This window comes from Vulpes lagopus, chromosome 16 (assembly GCF_018345385.1).
Source record: "Vulpes lagopus strain Blue_001 chromosome 16, ASM1834538v1, whole genome shotgun sequence".
In the NCBI taxonomy this organism is placed as follows: domain Eukaryota; kingdom Metazoa; phylum Chordata; class Mammalia; order Carnivora; family Canidae; genus Vulpes; species Vulpes lagopus.
The window spans coordinates 8,736,153-8,760,214 of record NC_054839.1 but is presented as its reverse complement, the minus strand read 5'-3'; the positions used below and the strand labels follow the sequence as shown (position 1 = coordinate 8,760,214).

General features: G+C 36.3%; 1 long non-coding RNA gene across 1 annotated transcript; it reads left to right on the top strand.

Annotated features, from left to right (window-relative positions):
- Positions 1–2,142: 2,142 nt before the first annotated feature.
- LOC121476833 lies at positions 2,143–12,649 on the top strand. Its single transcript, XR_005984045.1, has 4 exons — positions 2,143–2,201; positions 2,689–2,746; positions 7,416–7,616; positions 12,318–12,649. It is a non-coding gene; the product is annotated as an uncharacterized LOC121476833 (long non-coding RNA).
- The last annotated feature ends 11,413 nt before the right edge of the window (positions 12,650–24,062 follow it).

Genomic DNA, 24,062 nt, shown 5'->3' with positions numbered 1-24,062 from the left:
TGAGCTGAAATTGATTTTGAAAGTTGTGTGTCCATTAGAATGGTCCAGTGATCAGATAGGATAGGTAACTGCTGACTGTAGTTGGATTATCACTACATGCTTTTCTTCTTATGCACTAACATCTCCTCCACACTTTGCACTGGGATAAAATTGCATTATTGAAGATTTATTCCTCTGGTTTAAGACACTGTCCTCAAAAAAAAGACCAATAACCTGATTCAAGAGTGTTGCTAGAGGGTGTTAGTCATAAATTTTATCTATGGGCTGTATACTGTGTATATGCGTGTGTGTGTGTGTGTGTGTGTGTGTATACATTCTTATGCTATAAAATACTTATAATGGCTTATATGTAACAAAGACACCAAAACATAAGTTGAAAATGAGGCAGAAGATGACAGAAAAATAAATTCAAATAAAAACTATTGCATAAGATCTTTAGAACTACAGAAATATCTCCTGGGTTTTTTTTATTTAAAAAAGTAATACTAATAAATATTGTAATGTAATTAACACCATTCTTGAAAACAAATTTCCATTTGACTTGTCACTGTGCTTCACCGGGCTCTTTGAATGAACCTCAATACAGACCCTGATGAGGTCATAACAGAGGCAACTTACTAAAAAGTAATTCTGTAGAGAGCTATTATGGTGTCAGAAAGGCTCCAAGATGTTGGCTCATCCACTGCCATTTTCCCTAAGAAATACCTGGAAGAATGGGGAGACCAGATGTCCTCTGAGAAAACTGTCTTGAAAAAATATTTTTCCTAACTGAATTCCAAAAGCTAATAGGTCACATTTGTATATTTCCATGGGGCCTTGGCAGAGAATGAGGAATAAGAAGTGTCTTTATGGAAGCTGAGGAACATACTAAGGACACAAACCTACTTAGAAAATTATACCATATTTATTTGAGATGATCTGATAACTTCTCTCCTAACTAAAAGAAGATTCTGTTTAAATGATTATTTTAAATTTTCTCTATTGAATAGGTAAATAGGTGGCAGACACCCAACGATTTTAGTCCATGTGACATGAATAAAACAGCATTAGCCTGAAAAATACTTCAAGGCACATGTAAGCTGCTACTCCTCATGGCCCCACCAAATATCTCAATGCTACTTTGCAAATGGTGGAAAGTTAGCACTAAAGTAGTAAAATATTATCTTATTAAATAGGATCATTATTTATAATCTGCCTGAATTGGGGAATATATACCAAGAATTTTATTATTAGAACATTTGATGTTTAATGATTTTTTATTTGTAATTAATTAGGTAGCAGGATTAGGTATATGTTCCAACTCTTCTGATTATAAATAATAAAAGCATAATAAATATATATAAAATATGATATGGCAGGTTTATTTTCTTCATAGCAGAGGCAATTTATACACATTCAGAAGTAGTATCAGATTAAGAATCAAGTTTAAAAGAAAGAGTCCGAATATTACCCTGAGTTCTTCAATCGGAAATTCTGCCTTGAAAGAAGGTCTTCTTTTCAATTTGGACTCTCAGCAGGGAGTTGAGGAGAACATGATGTTCACTTGTCAGTAATCAGGGTCTAGGCTAAACACACAGAGTGTGATCCATTAATGATTCCTATCCACAAAGTCAAAGGCTGAGGAAAGGCCAACAATCTGCAAATAATCTGGTATTTGTTTCCAATACATTTTATCATATTCAGTGATTCATCGATTCAACAAATATTTATTGCATAAGTATTGTAGATAAGAGCTATTCTACTCACTGAACATACACTGTGAGCAAAATAGTAAGACAGCATATTTAAAGGCTGCCTTTTGCTTAAGTAAACATTGACCTGAACTTTGCAGGCTTGGTGTTTGTCCTTTATTCATTGAGCAAACATTTATTGAGGCCCTGTGCTAAGTACCAGAGATATACTAGAGAATGAGACAGACATCCTGTCCATTGCTGGAAGAAAGATAACAGATAAGGAAATGTAAATGCATGCCTGATTGCAAAATTATTAAAGTATCAGAAATGGAGTTTTTGTAATGGAAATAAAATGGGAGTCAGTGGTATGTGAGTCATTGATAAAATGAGGTAATTGGAAAAATTCTGCCTGAGAGAATGTTACTTAAGCTGGTATTCCAGGATGAGAAGTACACAGCCAAGTGATCAGGCCAAGGTGAGCATGTCTGGAAGATGGCAAAGCTTGAAAGTCATCCTGGCTGAAGAACAGTGAGTGAGAAAAGTGGTTCAAGACATGTTGGGAGATGCTGATGGGAGCTACTGGCATGGTTGACTTTCTTTTTTTGCTTCCAATATACCATTCTACCTGACATACAGAAAATGGATGGGAGAAGGATCATATAGAAACTGCAGAGCAGGATGAACAGAAGGCAGAGATGGGAGGTTCAGTGATAACAATGCTCTATTAGTTCAGGAAAGAAAAAACAGTGATCAGCACTGGGTGGGTGGTGTGGGCATGCCAAAAAACGCATTCTAGATATTTCTTAAAGGAGAAATGCACAGGATTACCAGATGATTGCATGTGGGGAATGAGGAAAAGGAAGTAATCAAGAATAAATTTTTGGCAACCGAGTGAATAGCAGAATAAGCGTTAAGGTGTAGATGATACCTCAATCAAAAGAGGGAGAAACAGGTTTTGATGTTATGGTAGTGATTGGAGATGATCACAGATGTTTGATTCTTTCTCTTCCTCCAGGCGTATTTTAAAGTCACACATGGCCAGGTGACCTGCCTTGATGAATGGGAGTGTGAACGTGAGTATCACTTTTGTGTAGAAGCTTTGGAGCCAATGACATCTTCTAACGTTAATAATCAATAGGATATGAAATTCTTAAAATTTCAGAAGAAATTTCAACTGGAGATATAATTGTGGGAGTTATCAGCCTTTAAATGATAGTTAAAACCAAGGAAACGCTTGAGACTGCCTTGGCAGAGATATAAAGAGATCAGATAAAGGTTTTGTATAGGAATTCCAATATTAACTCTAGAATAGCTGAGCTGGAATTTCAAAAGCATAGTGAAAGAATTAGAAGAAAATCTGGAGAAGATGTCTGCAATAGCTGCTGTAACAAAGGACCCTACGCTGGCAGTTTAAACAAAAGAAATTTATTTTTTTGCAGTTCCTGAAGCTGGCAGTGGGAGATAAAGGTGGCAGCATGGTCACTTGTTGGTGAGGGTTCTCTTCCTGTTCTCAGATGCCTGCTTTGTCCATTTGTGGACTTTCCTCTGAGCACATGTGGGAAGAGAACAAACAAGAAGGAAGGAGCTCTGGTGTATTTTCTTAGAACACTAATCCTGTGGAATCAGGACCTCACCCTTATGACCTCATTTAACTTTAGTTAGTTCTTTAGAGACACCATCTCCAAACACAGCCACATTGGGGGTTGGGATTCAACATACTAATTTAAAGGGAGACACATTCAGACATAACAGATGGCACAGAGAAAGCCTTAAGAGAAAACATTTCAGGAAGCAGAGAGTAGACTGTTTTAGTTATTACTTTTATGTAGCAGACTGAGGACTGCCTATTGGGTTGGGCAACATGTAGGTAGTTGATGACTTTGATGCAATCAGTTTCAATCGGGTGGTAAGAGAAAAAAAAAAAAAAAGCCAGACTGAAATGAGTTGAGTAGCAAGTGGAAATTGTACATCAGAGATAATGAGTAGGCAACATAAGAAATATGGCTCTGAAGAAGAGCAGTGAAATGTGAGTATCTGGAAAAGGACAGGCAATGAGAAATATTTCTTACTATCTTTATTTTACTTGATAGTAGATACTGGAGCTTGCCTGTGAAGAAAAAGGCCTTGTAATGAGAAAGATTGAGAATCCTGGAGAAAGGAGGGGTCTTCAGGAAAGTCCATGGAAAGTTTGAGATGGATAGATTCTGCATTGACTAGGGAAAAGGATATTTCCTCTATTTTCACACAGGAAGAGATATAAAGTTTGGGTAAAAAAATTGGGAAACAGATCAGATACTGAGGATCGTCTATGTGAAGTACTAGGTAATGAGCCAAGCAGAAACAGGAGTATAGTGTTTGAGGAATGAGGAAAAACACATAAGACAGTCTTTCCAAGAAGTGAAATAAGTTTCCTCATGGATCAATAATTACTGAAGCATGGTTATACATGTAACCATTATAAGCCCAATCCTGAGAGAGAGGGGAGGGGATGAAAGAGAGAGAGAGAGAGAGAGAGAGAGAGAGAAGTGATTTTACTGATGCTACTGAGAAATGAATTAGGGTTGTTCACTGGTGTTGGATCACATTTGTATGATTTTTTATGTGCAATTATCAGCTGTGTGAGTGTGGACATGGAGGAGGCAGATGGTTATTACATTCATGGCTGTTGGAAGGACAAAGAAAAGAATCTGTTTGTAAGAAATTGACCATAATATTGGGCCATCCATTCCAACCTGAAGAAGAAAAGAAATATAAAGAAGTATGGAAGAAAGGAGGAGATAATGAAAGTGGAGAGGTCAATAGATGACAGGTCTTCATGATGGCAAGTTATTTTTGTGGGGAGACTTGTACCAGAGATTTTAAAGATTGAAATTAGGGAGACAATTACCTCTTTGACTTTGAGAGTAGAGCAGCTTTCGAGTAGAACAAATCTCAAGTAAATCTCAGGCATAAAATCTGGATGATTTAATGGATGAACTAATAGTCTATAATCTAAGAGTAGAGAATGATTGAACTTTTTGGAGATAAAATGAAGTAAATCTTGGCTCTACATGCCTATAAAATCAATAAAGTTTCCTAAAGAAGAAAATCATATATCAAAGTTTTTTTTTTTGCTTAAAATATTTAAATCAATATTGTATTATAACAAATTTTAAATGGGCTCTACCCATAACGTAGTTGTTATATACAACAATGGTAGTTGTTGATTTTTATTTGAAGAACTAGTTTCCATCTAGAACTCCACCACCAAATTCAACAGATTGATCTGTCAAGCAACTCTTCCCCACCAAATGTGCTCATTATAGAATCTATGCCTGGCATAGGAAATTCTCCTTCAGGGCTGGAGAAACTTATAATAAAATTAAATTTCAATAGAAGAAGTCAAACTCTCCCTCTTCGCCGATGACATGATACTCTACATAGAAAACCCAAAAGCCTCCACCCCCAGATTGCTAGAACTCATACAGCAATTTGGTAGCGTGGCAGGATACAAAATCAATGCCCAGAAATCAATGGCATTTCTATACACTAACAATGAGACTGAAGAAAGAGAAATTAAGGAGTCAATCCCATTTACAATTGCACCCAAAAGCATAAGATACCTAGGAATAAACCTAACCAAAGAGGTAAAAGATCTATACCCTAAAAACTATAGAACACTTCTGAAAGAAATTGAGGAAGACACAAAGAGATGGAAAAATATTCCATGCTCATGGATTGGCAGAATTAATATTGTAAAAATGTCAATGTTACCCAGGGCAATTTATACGTTTAATGCAATCCCTATCAAAATACCATGGACTTTCTTCAGAGAGTTAGAACAAATTATTTTAAGATTTGTGTGGAATCAGAAAAGACCCCGAATAGCCAGGGGAATTTTAAAAAAGAAAACCTTAGCTGGGGGCATCACAATGCCAGATTTCAGGTTGTATTACAAAGCTGTGGTCATCAAGACAGTGTGGTACTGGCACAAAAACAGACACATAGATCAATGGAACAGAATAGAGAACCCAGAAGTGGACCCTGAAATGTACGGCCATCTAATATTCGATAAAGGAGGAAAGACTATCCATTGGAAGAAAGACAGTCTCTTCAATAAATGGTGCTGGGAAAATTGGACATCCACATGCAGAAGAATGAAACTGGACCACTCTCTTTCACCATACACAAAGATAAACTCAAAATGGATGAGAGATCTAAATGTGAGACAAAAGTCCATCAAAATCCTAGAGGAGAACACAGGCAACACCCTTTTTGAACTTGGCCACAGTAACTTCTTGCAAGATACATCCACGAAGGCAAAAGAAACAAAAGCAAAAATGAACTATTGGGACTTCATCAAGATAAGAAGCTTTTGCACAGCAAAGGATACAGTCAACAAAACTAAGAGACAACCTACAGAATGGGAGAAGATATTTGCAAATGACATATCAGATAAAGGGCTAGTTTCCAAAATCTATAAAGAACTTATTAAACTCAACACCAAAGAAATAAACAATCCAATCATGAAATGGGCAAAAGACATGAAGAGAAATCTCACAGAGGAAGACATGGACATGGCCAACAAGCACATGAGAAAATGCTCTGCATCACTTGCCATCAGGGAAATACAAATCAAAACCACAATGAGATATCACCTCACACCAGTGAGAATGGGGAAAATTAACAAGGCAGGAAACAACAAATGTTGGAGAGGATGCGGAGAAAAGGGAACCCTCTTACACTGTTGGTGGGAATGTGAACTGGTGCAGCCACTCTGGAAAACTGTGTGGAGGTTCCTCAAAGAGTTAAAAATAGACCTGCCCTACGACCCAGCAATTGCACTGTTGGGGATTTACCCCAAAGATTCAGATGCAATGAAACGTCGGGACACCTGCACCCCAATGTTTCTATCAGCAATGGCCACAATAGCCAAACTGTGGAAGGAACCTCGGTGTCCATCGAAAGATGAATGGATAAAGAAGATGTGGTTTATGTATACAATGGAATATTACTCAGCAATTAGAAACGACAAATACCCACCATTTGCTTCAACGTGGATGGAACTGGAGGGTATTATGCTGAGTGAAATAAGTCAATCGGAGAAGGACAAACAGTGTATGTTCTCATTCATTTGGGGAATATGAATAATAGTGAAAGGGAATATAAAGGAAGGGAAAAGAAATGTTGGGAAATATCAGGAAGGGAGACAGAACATAAAGACTCCTAACTCGGGGAAACGAACTAGGGGTGGTGGAAGGGGGGGAGGGCGGGTGTTGGAGGGGAATGGGTGACGGGCACTGAGGTGGACACTTGACGGGATGAGCACTGGGTGTTTTTCTGTATGTTGGTAAATTAAACACCAATAAAAGTTAATTAAAAATAAATAAAAAAAAAAATAAATAAAAAATCTTTTTAAAAAAATGAAAAAAAAAAAAAAAAAAAAAAAAAATAAATTTCAATAGGTCTTGGATGGACACTTTCAAATTTTGTTTGACATGGCACCTTACTAACTGTGTGAAAGACTTGTTGGCTGAGTACTCCACAAGTCAAAGTAGGTGTTGGGAAATTTCCATCTGTGTTTGCAATTTAAAAGCTAGTCTCATTCTGCCATTGGGAAAGAGGGAAGGGAAGTTCATGCCTGAGACGTTGGAGACAGTTCAAAAAATTCTCAAATGGATTCCCCAGCAAAGTTAAAAAGTTCTTCATTCTCTATCTTCTTTGTTGTCCCCATTCTTACAAATTCACCTTGGGCAATTTTAGATACTATCTTGAACTCATCTTGGGTCACCTGGACCAGATAGCTTGTAGACACATCTGCTGGCCTCAACTGTTTTAGGAATGTTCTACTTCGGCCTAGGAGAAATTGCCTGACGGTTGATGGATGTGTCACACCAGTGTAAGCGCTACCTTCCTGGGAGACATAATAACAGCAAAGTTAATGGATGTCTATCTTCAGAACTGGTAAGTTTCTTATAATATACTCCACAAAGCCTTCTTTTCTGGCTAGAGGAACACCGAAGTTCAGGATAGGATTATAATGCTGGTTGATGCTGTGAAAACTTAAAAAAAAAATGTTTTTCCTTGGAGAAATCAGGATGTTAGAATAAACATTTGTCTTGATTTTGAATTATTTGCTTTTCTTTCTCTTTTTTACTTTTGCAAAAGTAAAAATGGATTGTGCCCCTTATCTTTACTAGCCTTTGGGAGACTCCTGAGCTGCCTGGTGCAAGTGGGAGGCATCTCTTCTTGACAGATTTGATTCCATCTCCTGACATGTGGGATGTGGTTTGTCTTAATGCTTAGACTCCTCTTGCTGAGGTGCATGGTACCTGTCAGTACATGGTCTCAGTTCTATGACCTTTTAAACTCATTTGGCCCATCTACCCCACAGCAGAGCTAATTTTTGTGGAGAACTGGACTATAGAATCCCAGCAGTCTGGTGAAACTCTTACAGGGATGATAAAGAATGAAGGGGAATGCTTTCCTCTCAGAATATAATGTTAGAAATAGATGCGTGAATTAAAATCTATCAATGAACATATTGATTGTATTGGCTGTACCAAGACTGGACATGATTTTAGCCACATCTCTAGATGAGATGGTAGGTATAGGACAATTTGTCTTACCATTCTTAAAGTTCAGGATCAAGAAAAATGGCCATTCACCACTCACTTTTGCCCTGGAAGTAAGTGGTCCAGTGCTGGCCAACACAGGTTCCTAAGTTATAGAGATAAGAACTGTGTCAGTGAGTGGAAGAAAGATGAGGTGTGAATGGGACATGGCATACTGACCTTTTCTCTTTCTTTCTTTCTTTCTTTCTTTCTTTCTTTCTTTCTTTCTTTCTTTCTTTCTTCTTTCTTTTCTTCTTTCTTTCTTCTTTCTTCTTTCTTTCTTCTTTCTTTCTTTCTTTCTTTCTTTCTTTTTTTTTTTTAACTTTTTCAATATGGTTAAAGGCAATCTCATTTCCAGAAATTGTATAATCCAGAGTGGTATAAAATATTGGTGGTGAAGCAAGTTCATTTAGAAGTATGTAGAAGGAGTCCCATCACACCAGAGTTATATTCAGAACAACAGAAAAAGCAATAAGAACATGAAGGTGGTAGATGAAAGAAAATGGCTTAAAGATTCATGACTGTTGCCCTAAACATGGACTGCATTTTGACTTATTTACCATTTGGAGACTCTGGTTTTCTCATGACAGAGGCAAGAAATTATTAATTTACCCACTTTCTGTCCTCGTCTTATTTCTTGGTAGTTTTACGTAGATTAGGAACTATGACTTTTCATGGCAACTGACATGGGCATTCGTTTTTTACTCTAAAAGTCTTCCCTTCTAGATCTTGATGATTTCCCAAGTAAAAGCTCTAGAACAGTAAAGGAAATTTATAGAACACAGAGAACTATTGAGGATGTCCGGGTGGCTCAGTTGGTTAAGTGTCTGCCTTCAGCTCATGATCCTGGGGTCCTGGGATCAAGCCCCACATTGAGCTCCCTGATCAACAGAGTCTGCTTCTCCCTGTTGCTCTGCCCTTCCCTCTGATGTACTCATTCTCTTGCTCTCTCTCTCTCAAATAAATAAAATCTTAAAAAAAAAAAGAACATAGAGAATTGTCCCTACGACAAATATTATATTTCAGACTTTTGTTTCTGACATTATGGTAAGGCTAAATGTTCTGAACATACTTTCCATGCTGAAAATGTAGAAATATTGAGTAAAATAGAGAAACATAATTTTAAGTGCATAATCAAGTTCACTAAGTGTAAGTGAGCAAGTTTATAAATACACAAATATAATAAGGGATATTCCCAGAGGTCAAAATTAAGACAGAGCTGAAAACAGTGTTAAGCAAGCCTTGATGCTTTAGCTTCCTGGGTTAGCTGCACAGAGATATAAGACAAGGCCTTGACCCTGTAGAAGAAGATAAGAATTCAAATTCCCCCACTTAGTAATGAGCTACATATTTAGGGAAAGGTGGGCCCTGAAAAATATAAAATTGACCTCTGGAAAAGGGAGACGACAGAGAACCTTGTCTGCTTAGTTTTGGTACCAAATAGAAAATTCATATATTAATAAAATATTAATAAGCAATTTTTCTTCCTCGGAAAATTGCTGTAATTGCACAGCTTAGGAAACCCTACACCAAGAATTAATTAAAATTATTTCTAGGTTGGCAATGCTCTATTCAGTATAAGCAAACAGTACTCTCTGGAAGAAAACATCTTCACCTATGAGCACAAGATTACTACTGATTAATATCAGTCAGTTATATGTTTATAATCCTAAATTGTACAACACATGCTCAGAAGAGCAGCAATAACCAAAGCCAGTAGAAACTATAAACAGAATAAGGTCAGCAAGAAATTAAGGTACTGTAATATAGAGGCATACATAAATTGACTGTGTAAAAAGAAATAAAATATGGAGTAGAAAAAGTGATCCAGACATGAGAGATTGATAAAAATTCTCAGGAGATTTATAAAAGAAACAAAAAGAACTTTGATAATTAAAAAATATAACTACTGAATTACATACCCCATGTTGATTAAGCTGATCAGAAAGAACTAAAGAGAGGATTGGATGCCCACACTGAAGGGTTTGCTGAGAATACGGAAAAAAGACATGTAACATGTGGAAGGAGGTAAAGAGAAGATTCAAAAGTTTAACATGTATCTGACAATATTTCCAGGAAGAGAGAGTAGGGAAGATTCTAGGCATTATTTGTAAAGTTAGTGGATAAAATTCATTCATAATGAAAGTCATTAATCCTCAGATTTACTGAATCACAGGTTGGAATCAGAAAGACATCCATACTTCAAAACATCACAGTAAAACTCTGAAACATCTAAGACAAAGAGAGATTTGAAAGAAGTTATTAAGGAAAGATGAATTACGTGAAAAAGAATGACAGTTCGAGGGAGAATGGCCTGCCCAGCATAACAGGAGAAGCAATAATAATATAGTATTTTCTTCAAAGTGTTGAGAGAAAATAACAAAGTAGGGTTACCAACCCAGCTAAGTAAAAATTCAAGAGATAATGCTTCAGAGAAATACCAAATATTCAGTAAAGGGATTTCTAAAGAACATACTTCAGGAGGAAAAACAATATTAAGCAAATGCATTGTTAGATTGGAACAAATCCAGATAAACAAGACTAAAACAATGACAAATGATGTGTCTGTTTGGATAAAGGAAGGAGAGAAAACAGCATAATATGTAAAATAGGAAGGCGTAGTAGAGGCTGTGCTCCAAGGTAACCACATGGCTCAGAATGAGGATAAAAATAGTATCTTCATATTTAGTTAAGCATGCATGTTAACACAGAATAGTTTCACAAATTATGAAGAAAATATAGAATTAATATAATAATCCAAAGGAAGAAAGGAGGGGAAAAATAAAGAAACTCAGAAAAAGCAGTACAAACAGGAAAAAAAATCAAATGAGATCGGAAACATAATTTCAAATATATTCATAATCACAAGTTATAAAAAGAGTTATAAAATAGTGTTGTCTAGACTGCATGAAAATATCTAACTATCTATTCTTTGCAAGATGCAGGTTAAACCTAAGGACACAGAAAACTGTGTGGAAAATAATATGCTAGCAGGTATAAGTAAAAAAGATATGGTGTAGTTATATAAGTAAACATAAAGGCAAAACCAGTATTAGAGATTAAGAAAGTCAGTATAAGACTGACAAACAGTGAGGGCGATAGGGTGGGAGGACTAGTCAGGGTTTCAGAGTCACAGCTATGAGCCAACTGAACCTGAGCAGTAGTATCATCAATAACTAGTTTACTAATAGGCTTGTCAAGGTAGAGATTGTTTGGTTTACGAATTCTACATCAGGATTGACATGAGGACAAGATGAGAGAAAAATGACATTTTCTCACATATTTCTGGAAACATAGCAGATCTTTAATTAATTATTTTGCCTTGGTTTCTTTTTTCTTCCCTCTCTACTTCCCTCTCTTCTCTCCAAATCAGGAGCTTAACCGAACAGTATAGAAAGAATTAATTTTAGGCTTGAAATGAAAAGTCTAGAATCAGAGAAAAATATATTTTCTTAATTAACGATCCATCTTTCAGAGGACATAATCCTAGGATCTCTTGTGTCCTCTGTTAGAGAGTAAAAGTAAATACTAATCAATGTAGTTAGAAGACATTTTCTTGAGCATTAACCAAGTCAGAGGTGAAGAAAGTTTAAATGATGATCTTTTATATTATTGATACATAGACTTTACAAACGGATGGAATTGAGTAGGAAAAAATACCTGAGCCCATAAAAAGTAGAACAATAAAATGAACCATATTTTTAAAATTCAGACTTTTAAAATTGGAAAATTCAAAACTTTTCCAAATGTCTGAGCTAGTAGTCTTGCTAAATAACAAAGGGACAAATTAGAGATACCTAATTCTGTTAATCTTCCTGTTCCATCAGTGGAGAAGAAGTTGGATGGGAGGAAACATTTTCAGGGTTGTGCTCAAGTAAGGGAGCAGCTCTGGGCAACATGCTGAATAATGATCTCATCAAATCACTTACACTAAAAACCATGAAAAGAATTTCACACTTTGTCTGGCTAAGAAAACAATTTTATCAAGTGCATGATCTCAAATGCGCTGAGATTTCCTTTTCTCTTTTCTCTTTTTACTGTCTTGCTTCAGTGGATATGCTACCTGGAAAAATGAAAGGCATTGTTGATGACAGTTCTTTAAGTGGAGGAAGAACAATGCATGGCATTGATGCACTGACTGCTGAGTCTGGGAAGATATTGAAAAGCTGAGCTTTTAAGTGGGTTGGTATATTAAAAAATACATATTTCTATTCACTTTCTCATGGTAGTTTTAATTTTCATAATTTTATTTCTTTTTATTGTGAGTGTTAAAGCCAGAGGTCCTGAGATCCATATTCATAAATGAACACTGGACTTTCTAGAAATGCCTTGAAATTGTGTGCAAAATTTGTATTTGCATGCATGTAATTTTTTCCTCAGGGCAGGGAAAATAGTATTTTTCATATTTTCGAAGTTCTTTATGACTAATAAATAGTTTAAGTGCAGTATTGGGGTGTGTTGTCTTTTGCTACACTTTGCACTTTTGCGTTTCTGTCTCCTGCCCTTTTGACCCTCTGGGTCAAACCTAGGTCTTCCCCTTCCACCCATAAGTGGAGCTACCAGAGGAAACAAATATTCACAAAAAACTAAGAAGGAACTCAAGATAAGGAAAAAACTCATCCCGATCAGCAGATGAGGTCTTTACTGGCAAGCACCGGGAAGCTGGCTGCACCCTGTCTGACCTTGCAAAGGAGCTCCCTCTTTGTTCCATGAAGAGACATATTTTTGTGCTGTTAAGACAAGGGTGGAATACCCAGGAAGAAACCATCATAAGGGAATGAAGATAGGACTTTGTCCTCTGAAATACTATGAGAATCATGAGAATGACAAAATGTATCACCACCATTGTGTGACACATTCCTTCCTGGGAAAGTGGTGTTGAAATTTTCATGGACAGTCAGTCACTTTACCATGTAGGACGGAAGCTGTGTTGTCAGAACCATGCTTTCAACAAACTTGTGTGCTCAGAAAGAATGCTGAGTCCCCCAAAATAGGCAAGACACTCACAAACCCAAACAAATCAACCAAACACAGAGACCATTTCCCAGTTGTCATAATAACAAAAGTGAGAATAATCATCAAGAAGGCATAAAATAGCAAAAATCCTCTCCAGATTAAAAACCAAAATAAATCAAACATTTTTTTTTCAAACATGTTTTCCAACTAATAATCTCTTCTTCAGCTCTTCAGGTTCCCTCAATCATGGGAAGACTAAAAAGACCAGGTAGAGGTGAGGGTGAAGATTTGCTATTATTTATGTCATGTATTTTAGCTCTAAAAATCTAAGCCACAGACTCTCATTATTATTTTATGTAATCAATATTCACGCACCCCAGTATTTATAGCAGTAATGTTCACAAAAGCCAAAATATGGAAAGGGCCCAGAGGTTCATTGACAGATGAATGGATAAAGAAGATGTGTTATGTACACACACACACACACACACACACACACACTCGAATATCACTCAGCCATCAAAAAGAATGAAATCTTGCCATTTGCAAGGATGTGGCTAGAACTAGAAGGTATTATGTTAATACCTTAATTAATAGTGAAAGACAAATATATGATTTTACTCGTATGTGGAATTTAAGAAACAAAATAGAACTTAGGGGAAGGGAAGGAAAAAAAAGATAAAAACAGAGAGGGAGGAAAACCATAAGAGACATTTAACTGTAGGGAACAAACTAAGGGTTGCTGGAGGGGAGAAGGGTGCAGGGATGGGGCAGCTGAGGGATGGGCATTAAGGAGGGCACTTGATATAATGAGTGCTGAGTGTTATATGCAACTGATGAACCACTAGATTCTACCCCTGAAACTAATAATATACTATATGTTAATTTAATTGAATTTAAATTTAAAAAAATTAAAAATACTTATTTTGTTGTTGTTGTCAGGATTTATTTCTGGACTCTAGGTTTTATTACATTCATCCTATGTCATCATGACACAGTCTTTATTGCCATAATTTTGTATTAAGTTTTGAAATTGAGGGGTGTGAGTCATCCCAAATTGTTACTCCTATTTCAAGATTGCTTTGGCTATTCTAGGATTGAATTTTCATATGAATTTTGGAATCAGCTCCAATTTATGCAGAAGAAAAAAAGGCAACTGTAATTTTGATACCTTTTGCATTGAAACTACAGATCAATTTGGGGAGTATCACCATCTTAACACCACTAAATCTTCCAATCCATGAATATGGGTTGTCTTTCCGTTTATTTAGTTTTATTTAGTTTTCAGTATACAAGTTATGTACCACTTTTCTTAGATTTACTTCTACATATTTTTAATACTATTATTAACAGAACTTTCTCCTTAGTTTGATTTTCAGGTTGTTTATTGTTATTGTCTATAAATGCCGTTGATTTTTGCATGTTGAGTTTGTCTCCTGTAATGTTACTGAACTTGTTTCTTAGCTCTAAAAGTGTTTTTGTATATCATTAGGATTTTCTTTTCTTTTTTATAAGATTTATTTATTTATTTGAGGGAGAGAGAGTGAGTGAGTGAGAGCAGGCAGGAAGAGCAGAGGGAGAGGGAAAAAGAAAGAAGCAGACTCAACACTCAACAGCAAACTTGGTGCAGGGCTCAATCCCAGGACCCTGAAATCATGACCTGAGCTGAAACCAAGAATCAGCTGCTTAACTGACTAAGCCACCCAGGCCCCCCTCTTTAGGATTTTCTATATTCGATGTCATGTCGTCTACAAATATAGTTTTATTTATTTCTTTTCAAACTGGATGCTTCATTTCTTATCCAAGTGCCCTGGCTAGTTGGGAAGTTTTTAAGGTATTTTTCTTTCTCCTTATAGTTTTGATAATTTACCAGCATGTGTTTAAATGTGGAGTGTGTGTGTGTGTGTGTGTGTGTGTGTGTGTGTATGTTAAAGTTGATCTTCTTTCCCTCATTGTGTTGCTGGACACTGTAAGTTCTGATCATTTCATTAGCTTTCAGAATTTTTTCTCTTTTCCTATGTCAGGGTATTCATTCTCTTTTTGTTCTCAGGAAAAGAATATGTTAGGCATTAAAAAAATCTTTCTTTTACAGTTCTTTATTTTTCTCTCATATTCTGCAACTCTTTGTCCTATGATCCTACTTTTACTTCAGTGTTTTGTCTTTAAACCCTGAGTTGTTATCTGTCCATCTATTACATTTGTACTTTGTCATTTGTATTTTACATTACCAAGCACTCTGGCGTATTTCTTTTTTTTCAACTCTTTTTCTGTGGTTTTTATGTCCTTTGGAATCTCTCCGAGGATATTAATTATACTCATGTTGAAGTTTTCTTCCATTCCTTATATAATAATTGTTAGATCTCTTACATATTGAGTTTTTCAATGTTTTATTTTCCTGTTTTGATCACATTCATAATGAGAGTCTGGTTTAAACAAAATTAATAACCACAAGTGTATTTCCTCAGTCTGAATGATAATTACATTTGCCTGGCAGTCAAAGCAGTTTTGGATTCCAGAAATTTCTTTCTTATGATTACTCAGGGGATTTGTAGGGCTTATGACCAAGTGGAGTTTTTTTGTAATTTGTGCTCTGGAGAGGGTGGTTTCTACTCCTGCAGATTGCAGGAAGGCCCTTTACATACTGGATCTGCCATTCCATTTAGAGAGAACTTATGGTCACTGGGGCAATGCGGTGGTATTGGCTCATCAGTCATACCCTTTTGTTATCTATCTTTTCATTGCATATGACCTATCCTTGTAGCTCCATCCTCCATTTTGGGGATTATTTCACAATTTGGCTTGAAAAATCTTTTTTTTTTTAATTATCTCTGTTGCCTTCATGGGGTTCTTAAATTCTTCAGTTGACTTGAGTTTCATTATCCTTTTGTTCCCATTTGCTATATGCCTTTCAAAAAGGCATATACATTTACATTTGTGGTCTGCTGGTAGACTATTCTTTGTCTTTTTCAACATTCTCATGAATTACTTTTGTGTTTATTTTTTATAAATTTTCTTCTTTCTGTTATTGAATGAAGGTTTTAGTTGAAGAAGAAAAAAAAACCACTTTTTTGTCATTCATCTTGAATGAGGTGAAAGGGTCATTCCTTTCTAAATAAACATTCTCTCTGTCACAAAGGCACAGCTGTGTGAAAACACTAACTTGGCAGGTTTGTAATTAATTTCTAATCTAAAACTCATTTCCTACATAATAAAATGAAAGTTTATTTATGGATGACATTGAAATATTCTCATCAGAAATCCCTAAGTCATGATATCACTGTCTGTCCAGTTTCACAGACCTAAAGAAACAAGTGTCCCATCAAATTCTTCAAGCGCACACACACACACACACACACACACATGCATACACATAGAATGTGCAAGGCCAATGGTGAAAACCTTTTTCAGTGCAGATCTTCATTTACTGACCTTATATTCAGAAAAAAATAATTTAAAAATCCGTATTATAATTCTGATTGCATTCTTCCTGCTATAATTAGCCACAATTTAAGTATTGTCTATATGTGGGAGCAACGTTCTACTTCCAGAGCTGCCAGGTACTAAGGAAGGAGTCCAATTGAAAAGAAGAAGGTAGCTGCTCTAGGGTCCCAATGAAAGTTCAATCTTCATGAAACTTGTATTAGTAATTGCTTTAGGTCTGTCCTCCTGGAGTCTTGGTCTCTGTCTTCATCCTTTCCCTTGGCATCCATGCCTATTTCAGAGTCTCCTTTCTTGCTTCCTTGTAAACAAAATAAATGGTTGGTATCACCCCCAAGAAAGCATGATTTCTGGATTCCAACTGTCGCAATGACCATGAAATCCATAATAATTTCTAAGTGAGCACTCACCTCTCAAGGATTGCCTACAGGTCACAAGACGTCCTTTGTGTCAACGTGTCCCAGAGCTGTGGTGAAAGAATTCCTCCATAAACCCTGATGACTTGGGAGCTGAGGCAGAGACACTAATCTTGTGTGTGCTTTGAATTTAGTTTTTATTATTCTTACATATATAGAGTCACATTTGAGGGTAACTCCTTGCATTATAAAAGTCAAGTAAATAGCACTTTAATGTTATGTTTTAATTTACATTGATCAGAAAATTGTAGATCTAAGTATGCCTGAGTGACTCAGTTAAGTATTTAACTCTTGATTTTGGCTCAGGTCATGATCCATCAAGCAAGCATTGGGCTCCACGCTCAGTGAGGAGGTTGCTTGAGATTCTCTCCCTCTTCCTCTCCCCACTTAAGCTTTCTCTCTCTCTCTAAAATAAATAAATAAATAAATAAGTAAGTAAGTAAGTAAATAAATAAATAAATATCTTTTAAAAAAGAAAAGAAAACTATAGGATCTTAGGTGAAGTCAGTAATATAATTCCTAGTGGTTGAATACTTGGAATTTCATTTTTCAGGAGCTCATTGGACTGCTCAGGTTTGTGGATAAACATTGAGTGGCTCTTGCTTTGGCAGATTGGACCCAGTCATTACTGACCTCATCTTAAAACTATGGGAGTCTGTTCATACTGTGAGATTATTGCATCATCTCTGTCCTTGAATATTCCTTGTTATTGCAAGAGAAGAGACACCATCCTCTTAGTATTAAAAATGGGAATGTAATTAACTGAAGAAGAAAATCTATGCCTCTTTGCTCCAGGGATCTAGATTAATGATTCTTCTTATAATTTCCTAATTCTTAATCCCATTCCTTTCTTTTTACAAAAACAAAATCATAGCAATAAAAATGGAAACTCTCAGCTGAGCTCCCTTTAATCTCTCCCCTTAATCATTTGTCCATTCCAATTCTCTACTTACTTTGCTTAATACTAAGCGATGTCTTGGTTCTTTTGCTAAAAGCTTTTTTCTTTTCTTTTCAGTTTTGCTTCATTACTGTTGGCACGTCCATGTCTTTGAGAAACAAAACTCCCACAGGATTGCCTAATAAAAATAAACTCTCCTTTATTCCTAAAGGTGTCATAGATTAATCATTAAGATGACTACAAATCCCACCCTACATCCCTGCAGTGAAGCAATATCAGGGAATTCATGAGTTAAGAGTCTTATCCTAGCCTGAGGCCGTTTTCACTGATGAAAATAATATTGTGCTTTCTGTGAAGATTGACCCTATGAAATCATTATATTAGATATTCTCCTTTGCACATTAATTATTTACACAATCCTAAAGTTTACATGTAGTAATTTAGGAGGAATCCAAGGAATCACTCTTTTGCTCTCACCTTTACATAACTCTTGGGTGCACTAAAGCCATATGATGTACATAAACATACCAGATGCATCACATACTCCATTATTTTTTCCTTGTCCTGCCTGTATAGAAGTTGCCATCAGCAGTGTGTAGGTGGGCAGCCATACATGCTATCTTATGAGGTAAAGACGTACTTGTCTAGGCTTTGTGGTGTCTGGTCTCAACCTGTCCTGTAAAATAATTAGCCTGGCCAGTGTCAATATCAGTTCAGCTTGGGCATTGAAAATTCAAAGTCTAAATATGTTTGTGTAATTAACATTCTAAAGATAGATAGATAGAGATAGATGATAGATAGATAGATGATAGATAGATAGATGAGTTTTAAGGAACTGGCTAGGATGATTGTGGGGGTTGGCAAATGTTAAGTTTGTAGGGTAAGCTGGCAGGCTGGAAATTAAAGGAAGAGTTTATGAATTCAGTCTTAACCCAGAATTCCTCGGGATAGCAGCCTGGGTAACTCAGGCAAAGCTTTTCTGTTGTAGTCTTGGAAACACAAGTCTTTTAAGGCCTACAGTTGATTGCACGAGGCTCACTCACATTATGAAGAGTAATCTGCTTTATTCAAGTGTATTGATTTAAACGTTAATCACGGGATCCCTGGGTGGCGCAGCGGTTTGGCGCCCGCCTTTGGCCCAGGGCACGATCCGGAAGACCCTGGATCGAATCCCACATCAGGCTCCCGGTGCATGGAGCCTGCTTCTCCCTCTGCCTGTGTCTCTGCCTCTCTCTCTCTGTAACTATCATAAAATAAATAAATAAAAAAAATTAAACGTTAATCACATATAAAAATACCTTCACTCCAGCATCTGGACTAGTTTGACTGAACCACTAAGCACCATAACCAAGGATCATTTCACCCATAAAATTAAGCATTACACAGGTTTCTATATAGCATTTTGCTCAAACTCCTCTAGAGATGTGGACATTTGTTCAATCTTTAAAATCTTTGCTGAGAAAGTGTATCATATGTTCGGCTGAACATTTAAAATCTCTGTGTTAAATCACCATCTTTTCCTTGCACCCTCTCTGGTAGGAGTGGATAATAATTAGATTCTTTATCTAATTCCTATTTAATTAGTATGCTTTTATAAACAATTTTAAAAATAACCCTCCAACAGATGATTTCTATGTGCTGTGAAATATGAGTGACACTTTGACTTTCAACTGTCTTTAAAATTTGGGGTTTAGCTTTTATTTTTTTTGTAAACAGTTTTATTGAGATATAATTCATATACCCTACAAACTATCCATTTAAAATGAATAATTCAATGACTTTTAGTAAACTCATACAGTTGTACAACTGTCACCACAATCAATTTTAGAATATTTCCCTCACCTCAGAAAAGAATCCCTATATCCATTAGTATTGACTCCCCATTTCCTATTAACTGGTACCCAGTCCTGGGTACCACAAATCTACTTTCCTCTTCCATGGATTTTCCTAATATGGACATTTCATATAAATGGAATCGTATGATATTTGGCCATTTGTAACTTGTGAAGTCTAGCTTTTAAATTTCAACTTTGTTAAACCCCTCAAAATACAGATAATTCTAATGAAATGAATAAGAAGAGGTGAAGGAATATTATTTATGAAAGACCATTGGATGATTTTCTTACCATCTCCTCTTACTGAAAGTGAGTCATCATTAGGGTATATCTAAGAGCCTGACTATGCTGTTTCTCTGCTTTATTTCTCATTTTTTAACATGATCATGAGTGAGGTCCTTGGTTGATGAATTACGGATCAATGCCCAATTGTCTAAAACAGATATAGGACTTTCCCTCACTTTTCCCCATAATCCAGGTTCTTTCCCTGCCTCCCCAAACCCTGTGGATGACTTAACATCCTCTTGATGAAGAGACCAGTAGCTAAGTGCAGCATGGAAGTTCCAGCTTCATCCTAGGTTCTTGACTCTCAGTTCCTGACCTCGCTCCCATGGTAGCTACCTCTAGTATGTCCTCATTTCCATTTTATGCTTAATTATAACTATACAATTATAACTAATTTTAATTAGTTCTAAATATAAAAATTGTCATTTAATTACTCATTCTCTATGAAATGTTACATTTTCTTCATATTGTTTTACTTTGTATTAGGTGTTTATACCTACATATTATCCAAACATTATGGTCAACGTTGGTAAAACTTGGGTTGTATCTATGGTTGTTTGTGTTGGATACAAAAGAAATGATAATTTTCTTAACTGATATTCAGAAAAAGAATTTTTTTTCATTATCATGCAGCAATCTCTTTCCAGTATGTATAGATATTTAAAAACAAAATATGGTAGGCAGTCAAGTGTATAACTAAGAAAGATATAACTAATGCTTTAATACCCTGCAAAGTACATGAAAGATACTAGTACTAGATGATGTACATATACAAATATAATATACTTATTAGATTATATATACACACACATATATTAATTTAAATTCAATTAGCCAACATATAGTAGTACATCATTAGTTTCAGATGTAATGTTCAATAATTTATCAGTTGCATATAACACCCAGTGCTCATCACATCATGTGCCTTCCTTAATGCTCACCACCAAGTTACCCTATCCCTTCCCACCACACTCCCCTCCAGCAATCTTCAATTTGTTTCCCAGAGTTAGGAATCTCTCATGGTTTGTCATATATACTTTTGAGATTAATTTCCTACCATCAACTTTTTTTTTAAATTATTTATTTATTTATTTATTTATTTATTTATTTATTTTTAAGAAGGCAGGGCTCAAAGTCACAACTCTGAGATCAAGACCTGAGATGAGGTAAGAGTCAGATGCCTAACTGACTGAGCCAGTCAGGCACACCTACAATCAACTTGTTTTTAAAGAGAATAAGCATAAAAAAAAAAAAAGAGAGAATAAGCATATAAATTATAGGCAATTTGAATAGTTTTGCTATGCATTATTATCTAGAAACTTTGTTTCCAACTATATTATATCAGTCAAGTGATATTATGAAACTAAATATTCATGATATGATTATGAAGTTGTATTTTATTGGTAATACCCCAATATCTGGAGTTTGGGCAGGAGAGTAGATTAGAGAATGTATTATTTAGCTGATGCATTGATTTGATGACTGAATGAAGTCCATTGGTAATTTTGCTTATTAACATATTTCTTTTTTTTACCCTTAGAAAGTAATAGTAGTGGATACACAGGATATAAAATTCCTATCCTAACACCTTTGTCCATGTATGTATTCACTCAGTCACCCATTTCTAAATGCCTAAATTGTCCTAGGATCTATATGTGGTGTTGGGAACCTGTGCTAAAGTGGCAGAGCTTTCCCTCAAAAACCTTACAGTTCCCCAGCAGGGGGGGTAGACATTAGCCACACATTCAGACAAATAAATGTAAAATTACCACTGCTGTAAGTGCTGAAAGGGAAAACATGCTTCTTTTAAACTTCCTAGACAAGAACGAGGGCTGTCTGTTTTACTTTATTTTTAAAATGTTACCAGCTGGTACAGTACAATAACAATTTTTCCTTTACAGCATCATACTGACAAAGGTCCAATCAGATATGTTAGCATTCCTCCCTTGACTGACAGATGTAAAAATTTCATTTTCCCACCAGGAGAATAGAGCAGAGCACAGGAGGATGGAGAGCTGGAGAGACTCTTACCACTTGTCCAGGTGGGAGTACCTGAGCTGCAATTAGTGGTTAAACAGTCGACATTGCTTCATGGTGTGCTATTCCCTTGCAAGAGGCACAGAGTCAGCTCTCAGCAATCAGCTGCAGAGCATGCCTTGGACCAGCAAAGGGTTAGTGTGTGCCTTGGCTTGGTTCCGAGAGGGGAGGGAGAGGCAAAGTCTTCCTCAGGACCTTAGTTGTGTAGAGAGTGCCTGGCCTGCCTGCTGCTCTGGCTTGGATCAATTCCCTTTCTTATTTTTAATATAACATATGAAACAACAAAGTAGTATATGAACATATCTGTTATTTATAAAGCCTAATAATAGATTATATGCCTTTCAGTTGTCTACGTACTTAAGCCCTAAAACCGTACAAAATGACATTGGATCTACCTGAGTTTTCATCACTGATCACCTTTCTGCTTTTACTCAGAGGTGACAATCCTGCTGAATTTTGTCTTTATCCTTTTGCTTAAAAAGTTTATCACTACATATGGTTTCCTCAAAAATCCTGCTTAGCACCCGTTGCTTTTGTGTGAGTCTCCTGCAGCTCTATTCCCTGGGTACTTGTCACTCTCCCACTGCCAGAGAACAGAAGCTGAGCCTTAAAAGAAGAGTAGCATGGTTTCAAAAAGGGAAATTGTGAGAGTCTGCTCAGTATTTCTTTCTATATTCTACATAGAACATAGAATGGAGCAAAAGTTAGAAAGGCACATCAAGGGGAAGAGATCATGAACTAGCATTTCAGAGATTTGGCCAGTAAAAAAGACAACGTGGGAGAGAAGCAGATGGCATGATGAGGATGTTAGAATGAGGTGGGCCTGGGTTCAAATCTCAGCTTCTCTAGTTAGGAGCAGAGTGGCCCTGGAAAGTTAATTCACCTTCCTAACCTCAGGTTTCCCCAATGGGAGAGAGAGTTGAGATTGCTTCCTCCAGGCTGTGAAGACTTGGTACCTCATAAGCCTTCAATAAATATTAGTTGATTTTCTTGTGTACAAACTTCACCTACACTTCAAATTCCAGTCATTGCCTCTGTCTCTCTTTCCCATCTGTTTTTTGAGTATATTAAAATCTTTGTCTATAATTTGTCATGTTTGACTATTGGCACTGCCAGACCACAGTGTTGTAATTCATCCAATTCTTTCTTCTTTAGCAAAATTTCCTCCCAAATCTTAGGTTTTTAGCTTACCCTGTCATCTTGCCCCTTGGCTTGCTTAGTTTTCGCGGCATTTCTGATGTTTCTCAAAAATAAAATTTTAGTGTTCTTTTATGTCAGAAGTAAGCCACAATAATAAAGTTTAGGGTATAGATTTCAGCGAAAGCCAGATAAGCACAGCAGTGTCAGAAAGGACAAAAATGTCAATATCAGATTGATTCTGTTAGGACAAAGGAACTATGAGAGACCCAATCATGCTTCTCTTGGTCACTCACCGTGGTGCTTGTGAACTTGACATATAGAATGATTCAGCTCTATTTCACCATACTGTACTTTCTAGAAAACATGGAGTTCGTGTTTTGGCTTGTGCACCTCTCACACAAAGACTTGCAAGAAGTGAGCTAGTATACTGACCTGGTAGGTGACTGAATGATGTGGATATTTGAGATTCAGAGGAGGATGCAGATCTGACATAAAGAATCATTATAATTTCCTGCCACAAGAGGTGCATTAGCAAGAGAGAGGTGGTTAATGTGGTGACGTATCAGAAAAATATTGGCAAGAGCCTTGGGGAATAAAGTTTTCCTTAGTACGTTTTCTTATATATGGTTGGATATATATCAGCAAATTCTTTTAAAAAAATCAGTAGATGACAAATTTTTCAGGTCAAATGTCAGTATCGATCAGAATGTTAGAAAGCGTAATAGTCTTCAAGGACATATGCTATTGATTTATTTTATTGAGTTTCTACAGTCCTATTAGAGCTATTCCTT